General features: G+C 43.5%; 1 pseudogene; it reads left to right on the top strand.

Annotated features, from left to right (window-relative positions):
- The first annotated feature begins 4552 nt into the window (after positions 1-4552).
- LOC105523101 lies at positions 4553-5036 on the top strand (annotated as a pseudogene).
- Positions 5037-7793: the final 2757 nt, after the last annotated feature.

Genomic DNA, 7793 nt, shown 5'->3' with positions numbered 1-7793 from the left:
TGAGCAAGCAAGGGGAAAATGCACTCTAAATTCTTTGCACATCTGGGTGGTGGTGTGAGTAATTTTTCCAACTTGCTGCATCCTATGTTCCTGTGTGTTGTATGAAGTGGTAGACTGCATTGAAGATTAAGTGGGCTGGCCAGGCCTGGAGGCTCACATCTGTAATCCCAGCACTTTGGGAGGCCGAGGTGGGCGGATCACTTGAGGTCAGGAGTTCCAGACCAGCCTGGCCAACATGGCGAAACCCTCTCTCTACTAAAAATACAAAAAAAAAAAAAATTAGCTAGGCATGGGGTGGGTGCCTGTAATCCCAGCTACTCAGGAGGCTGACACATGAGAGCTGCTTGAACCTGGGAGGCAGAGGTTACAGGGAGCCGAGATCGTGCCACTGCACTCCAGCCTGGGCAACAGAGTGAGACTCTGTCTCAAAAAAAAAAAAAAAACCCAAAAATGAGCTACTCTGATTCGAGTGAGGTAGGATCCAGGGTCCTGACCAATCCCTGGGATTTTTCTATGAAAGTATCTTTGTAGCACACCAAGGCGCCACCGGAAATGATCTGAAAACTACTGCCTTACATGTCACTCCACTCCCAAACCACTTCAACCTCCCCCATTTCCACCCGTAATTACTTGGTGTTGAAAGCAGAAAGTCTGACATCAGCTTTTGGGTACAGAGTAAATCACAAACAGGACAGTATGGTAGGAGGAAACATACCAGCTAAATGTAAAGACATAGACATGGTTTAATTGATCCTCTTACAACATCCTGATTACCATTACTATTTGAACAAGTGCTTTGGGGCCAATGATTGTTGAAATATTATGACTTTCCATGATGTGAACATTCAGCCTCCTGGTCAGAACTGAGAGGCTAATGAGGAGGATTCTCTGGGTGAAAACATCCATTACCCATTAAGGCTGTGTGTTCGACATCTGAATGAGAGAGCAGGGTGGTCGAGAGGAAATTCTACAGGAGGTGACAGCAGCAAGCCTGCCAACAGACTGCTCTGAGCTGTTCCCATTCACCTGGTACAGCTGTCTAGAGGATTATGCCAATGAGGAGAGGGCCTTTTGTCACAAACCCTGTCCCATCCGACCATTGGTAAAGCTGCCTCATGAGACAGGGCTGGCGGAGGCTCTGTAAACATTCTGGTGACCCCCTCCTGGACAAAGCAGAACTTCACAAACAGACTCTCAGAGTGGGAGGACTCTGTCCCACCTTGTGTAGAGCCCCTCTGAAAGTAAAATTTTTCAGTGGTCCATTATAAGCATACATGCCCTAGGTTTAAAAAAAAAATTAAACGGTACAGAAGGATTTATAATGAAAATCAACAGCTCTCCTCACAGTCCCCATCCCAAAAGGGAAAATTCTTTTTAACTAGTTGAATCGTCTGTTTTTATTCTTATGGTGATTGCCTCATATCCTTAAATAATATGCTAACGCAGGCATTGTTTTGCTTTGATTTATGTTTTTGTGAGACAGGGTCTTGCTCTATCACCCAGGCTGGAGTGAAGTGGCACCATCTTGGCTCACTGCAGCCTCGGCCTCTCTGGCTAAAACAATCTTCCCACCTCAGCCTCTTGAGTAGAGGGGACTATAGCTGTGTGTCACCATGCCCGGCTAATTTTTGTATTTTTTTGTAGAGATCAAGTTTCATCATGTTGCCCAGGCTGGTCTCAAACTCCTGAGCTCAAGTGGTCCATCTGCCTTGGCCTCCCAGAATGCTGGGATTACAGGCTTGAGTCACCGTGCCTGGCAGTTGTTTCTTGATACGGTATTTTACAGTTTTGTTTGTTTTGTTTTATTTTTAGAGACAGGATCTTGTTCTGTCATGCAGGCTAGAGTGCAGTGGCACAATCAGAGCTCACTGTGACTTTGAGATTCTTGAGCTCAATCCCTCTTCCTACCTCAGCCTGATGGGAGGTTACAAGTGCCATCATCACGCCTGGTTAATTTAAAAAATAGTAATTTTTTTTTGACTGAGCGTAGTGGCTCACGCCTGTAATCCTAGCACTTTGGAAGGCTGAAGGGGCAGATCACCTGAGGTCAGGAGTTCGAGACCAACCTGGCCAACACGGTGAAACCCCATCTCTACTGAAAAAAAAATACAAAAAAATTTGCCAGGCGTGGTGACGCATGCCCATAGTCCCAGCTACTTGGGAGGCTGAGGCAGGAGAACTGCTTGAACCTGGGAGGCGGAGGTTGCCGTGAGCCGATACTGTGCCACTACACTCCAGCCTGGGCGACAGAGTAAGATTCCATCTCAAAATAATTAATTCATTAATTTTTTTTTGTAGAAATGGGGGTCTCATTATGTTGCCTCCAAGCCTCAAACAATCCTTTTGCCTCAAGCCTCCCACAGCCTTGGGATTAGAGGCATGCAGCACCTTGTTTGGCCTTAATATAGTATTTTTGGGAACTACCTATTAACTTTCTTTTTTTTTTTTTTTTTTTTTGAGGCGGAGTCTCGCTCTGTCGCCCAGGCTGCAGTGCAGTGGCCGGATCTCAGCTCACTGCAAGCTCCGCCCCCCGGGTTTATGCCATTCTCCCGCCTCAGCCTCCCAAGTAGCTGGGACAACAGGCGCCCGCCACCTCGCCCGGCTAGTTTTTTTTTTTTTTTTTGTATTTTTAGTAGAGATGGGGTTTCACCGTGTTAGCCAGGATGGTCTCGATCTCCTGACCTCGTGATCCGCCCGTCTCGGCCTCCCAAAGTGCTGGGATTACAGGCTTGAGCCACCGCGCCCGGCACCTATTGACTTTCTTTTTATGCAAAATGAAGATTTAGTACACCTTTACCCAGCCCCTTCTAACAATAGAATTATATTCTTATTTTGAATTCCTCTTTCCTTGCATTTATGATTTTAAATTAGCACCTTCATTTCTCATGATGTCGCCTATTGACATTATCTCTTCCCATTTTCTTTCATCTCTTCTCTTTTTAAGTTTCTTTTTTCTTTTATTTATTTATTTTGAGACAGGGTCTCGCTTTGTCTCAAAAAAAACAAAACAAAAAACAGTTTGCTGGGATACATTCACAGACATTCCAATTCAGTAGGTCTGGGGTAAGGCCCAAGAATGTACATTTCCAACAAGTTCCTCTGTGATGCTGGTGCTCTCAGTATGGGAATCATACTTTGAGAACCACTGGCCTAAGGGAAGCATGGCCACTGCAGTAATTGGGATATTGCTTTGGCTACTTTAGGAAGTTTCTGGATTGTTTTGTTTTGTTTTTTGAGACAAAGTTTTACTCAGTTGCCCAGAGTGCAGTGGCACGATCTTGGCTCAGTGCAACTTCTGCCTCCTGGATTCAAGCAATTATCATGCCTCAGCCTCCCAAGTAGCTGGGATTACGGCTGCCCGCCACCACACCTGGCTAGTTTTTTATTTTTAGTGGAGATAGGATTTCACCATGTTGGCCAGGCTGGTCTCAAACTCCTGACCTCAGGTGATCCACCCGCCTTGGCCTCCCAAAGTGATGGGATTACAGACATGAGCACCTGCCACTACTTTATTTATTTATGATACAGAGTCTTACTGTGTCACTCAAGATAGAGTGCAGTGGCACAATCTCGGCTTCCTGCAACCTTTATCTCTCGGGTTCAAGCGATTCTCATGCCTTAGCCTCTTGAGAGATGGGATTATGGGTGCCTGTCACCACACTTGGCTAATTTTTGTATTTTTAGTAGAGATGGGGTTTCGCCATGTTGACCAGGCTGGTCTCGAACTCCCGACCTCAAGTGATCTGCCTGCTTCAGCCTCCCAAAGTGCTGGGATTACAGGTATGAGACCATGCTCAACCCCTGCCACTACTTTAATAGTCACCAAAATAAACAGAGTGGACCTGTCTGTCAGGTAGAATTCCTAGCTAGCTGACAGTGTAAGAGGATAGAGAGGCTGAGCATCAAGAGAATGTCCTGGGTCCCCAGGCTCCTTCTATCCATGGCTCTGTCATCCCCTTGGGAATTGCCCTCATCCTCAAGTTTAAAGCGGACCCACTACCACCGAATCTTCATGCTAGCCAGAACGGAGGAATTGAGCCAGTGGAGAGCACACAACTTCTTTTAAAGAAAAATTTATAAATCGCCCACATCATTTCCACTCATATCCTATTGGCCAGAACGTAGTAACATGGCCACACCTAGGAGCAAGAGAGGATGGGAAAAGTTGCTTCTAGCTTGGTGATTACGTGTCGAGATACAATTTAGAGAAGTTCTATCATAGAAAGGAGGGAGGGGGAGATGGATATTGAGGAGCAATTAACAATCCCTGCTGCAGTGGTTCCATTCTCCTTTCCAGTAGTTGTTCAGATGTGCACAGGATACAGTTTTAGCCAATGAGACAGGAGAAAATGCCTACTAGGGGCTTCCGACAAGTTTTCCTTTCTCTAAGGGAGATAGAGTATTTTCTTTGGGATTCTGCCATGTTGGATATGAACCCTGAAAGAGCATGTGCATCTTGTTACCATGAGGGGAGCCTGCCTTTGGATGAGTGAAGATGGCAGAAAGATGTAGCCTTTTGGCCGGAACCGCCATTTTCCAGTAACTTGTCAAAATGACAAACACAAAAGGAAAGAGGACAGGCACCTGATATATGTTCTCTAGGCCTTTTAGAAAACATGGCGTCGTTCCTTTGGCCACGTATATACGAATCTATAAGAAAGGGGACATTGTAGACGTCAAGGGAATGGGTACTGTCCAAAAAGGAATGCCCCACAGGTGTTACCTTGGCAAAACTGGAAGAGTCTACAACGTTACCCAGCATGCTGTTGGCATTGTGTAAACAAACAAGTTAAGGGCAAGATTCTTGCCAGATAATTAATGTGCGTATTGAGTACATCAAGCACTCCAAGAGCCGAGATAGCTTCCTGAAACGCATGAAGGAAAATGGTCAGAAAAAGAAAGAAGCCAAAGAGAAAGGTACGCAGGTTCGGCGGAAGCGCCAGCCTCCTCCACCCGGGGACGCACACTGTGTGAGAACCAATGGGAAGCAGCCTGAGCTGCTGGAACCTATTCCCTATGAATTCATGACTTCATAGGTGTTAAAAAAAAAAAAAAAAAAGACCTCTGGACTGTAAAAAAGAAAAAGAAAAAACAAAAGAAAGATGTAAAGAACCCACGCACTTGAAGAATCAGATACTGAATGAACCAGCCAACTGAAGCTTCCCTGCCTATAAAGCTCTTGTTATGTCAGATAGTAAATGTCTTATTTTTAAGCCTTCTTGGTTTAGTTTTCCTGCTGCTTGCAGTCAGATTATCCTAATAAGGTGGCTTTCTAGTTGTCTTCCTGTCTTTCTTTCTTTCTTTTTTATTTTTGCATTGTTGGTATCTTTCTATTATTACAAAATCTCAAACTTAGTGTAAGATTTTGAAAAATACTCAACTCTCTTTTTTCCTCAAGATAACTTCCTCCTACCGCTTTTGTTACTTGCTGCCTTGATCTGCTGCACAGCTGTCACCCAGGGACTTCCCTTAATTACTTACCTCATTTGAAACCACTGTTTCCTGGATCCTGGTGTCTTTTCCTTGGTTTACTCTTTTGTATTCCTGAGGCATATTGCCAAGTAATTTGCAAAGAAAAGAAAACGTGAGAAGTGAATTTTCTGAGCCCTTGCGCACTGGGTCCTGCAGGCGGATTGGCTTCCTTCTCAGATATGGTCTCTCCATGCATCCTTCTGGCTGGAATTCCCTTTATAGAGGAAACAAAATTTTATCTCTACCCTTTTAGGGTTTTGTGCCTGAGCCTGGGAATTAAATTGACATAAGCTGTAGCAATGGAAGAAAAGCATGCACATTTATTTACTGCAAGTTTTACATGGCATGGGAGCCTTCAAAAGGAAATGGAGACTCAAGGAGGCAGTTAGAGATAAACACAGAGATACTGAATTAGACAACGCAAAGTAAATTGTGAAAATGTGACACGTCAAAGGAGCTTGAGCTAGGGTGGTTCGTTGAATAGAGAAGTGGCTAGGAGGATAAGGATTAGTCTAACACGGTTTGTCGGTACAGATTTTCCTTGGCCTCAACTTCTTATCCTTGATGATGATAAGAGTGGTATTTTCCTTCCAGTACAGGGAGGATATTTGTCACACAGGAATTTAATCATCTGCTTTTAATAAACAGTAGGAAGGTCAGAATGATCTTGTTCTTGCTGTTTTTTTCAAGACCCTTAACTCAAAAAGTCTGTTTGCCAGAGTGGCATATTTATTTATTTATTTTTCTTTGAGACAGAGTCTCACTGTGTCACCCAGGCTGGAGTACAGTGGCACGATCTTGGCTCACTGCAACCTCTGCCTCCTGGATTCCAGCGATTCTCCTGCCTCAGCCTCCCAAGTAGCTGGGATTACAGGCATGTGCCACCACGCCTGGTAATTTTGTATTTTCAGTAGAGACAGGGTTTGTCCATGTTGGTCAGGCTGGTCTTGAACTCCTGACCTCAGGTGATCCACCTGCCTTGGCCTCCCAAAGTGCTGGGATTGCAGGTGTGAGCCACTATGCCCAGCCTGAGTGGCATATTTTGAATTCCTTCACCTCCACTGTGTTTCTCTAGTTATCACTTCCTTCTCTGTCTTCTAGAAGTTTATTGAAAGATTTAGATCGGTGATCATCATTAGGTCTTCCTTTTCTCTTAATTGCCCTTTGCCCTTAGATTCTGCCCTTTTAATTTCTTTACTATCGTTTTAATGGGATCTCAGAAGGATGATCACATAAATAATATGTCATTCCCCCATATTGAATGACAAGTTTTATCCCTTTCTAATGAGACTAATACATAATTCATACTTTGAAGCTGAGTCATTAGGTTGGATAATTCACATTACAGTACTCTTGGAAAGGCTATAATTTTACTACTTCTAAAAATATATATTTTAGCATATAATTAAAAGAATAAACTTTTTGTAGGGAGTTTTCATCCACCACATTTCTTGTGTGGGATACTTCCTTTCCAGAGTGTTCTTTAAATGAGGGGACTAGAGTTTCTTTGACTGAACAAAACTGTACAGCACATAAATAAAATAGTTGTCTATTTCCCATTAACTATGAATAACTCATTTTTTTTATTATTACTGCCAAAAATGTTACTGAACATCCAGGTCACTAGAAGTTCGGATTTATAGATACTATTTTTTAAAATTATTGAAAATTAAAAAAAGCTCTTAATTTCCATGACCACATAAAATAATATTAACGGACCACTTAAATGAGCTCATATATACGGGTTGTAAATTAGTATTTTTTGAGAACCTATGTAACCCATAACTTTTGTGTATTCACCAATCACCAATTGATGCCCTCAATAATCTTTTTTTTTGAGATGGAGTCTTGCTATGTTGCTAAGGCTGGTCTCTAACTCCTGGGCTCAAATTATCCTCCTGCTTCAGCCTCCCGAGTAGCTGGGATTACAGGCATGCACCACCATGCCCTGCTAACTATCTTATGAAGATCTCACTTCTATCATGTTGCTGAGGAAGCAGGCTACCCTAATTACCTTGTGTAAAGTCACATAGGAAGGAATTGACTGGGTTGGGCTTAATTTCCACTTCTGCTGGACCTCAAAGCCTATGCCCTTTGTACTACTTCATAGACCCAAAGACAGGAGGGTACATCTGTTCCCATCTGTTTTTATTCCTCAGGATTGTGATAGCAAAATATCACAGCTGGGTGGCTTCAGAACACAGAAATTTATCATCTCATAGTTCTGGAGGCTGGAAGTCTGAAATTAAGGCATTGGTAGGGCCATGCTCTCTCACCGGCTCTAGGGAGAATCTGTTCCGTGCCTTTCTCTTAGCTTCTGG

Source organism: Colobus angolensis, unplaced genomic scaffold (assembly GCF_000951035.1).
Source record: "Colobus angolensis palliatus isolate OR3802 unplaced genomic scaffold, Cang.pa_1.0 Scaffold45, whole genome shotgun sequence".
In the NCBI taxonomy this organism is placed as follows: domain Eukaryota; kingdom Metazoa; phylum Chordata; class Mammalia; order Primates; family Cercopithecidae; genus Colobus; species Colobus angolensis.
Note: the sequence above shows the minus strand (reverse complement) of the source record. Positions and strands in the feature narration are given on the sequence as shown.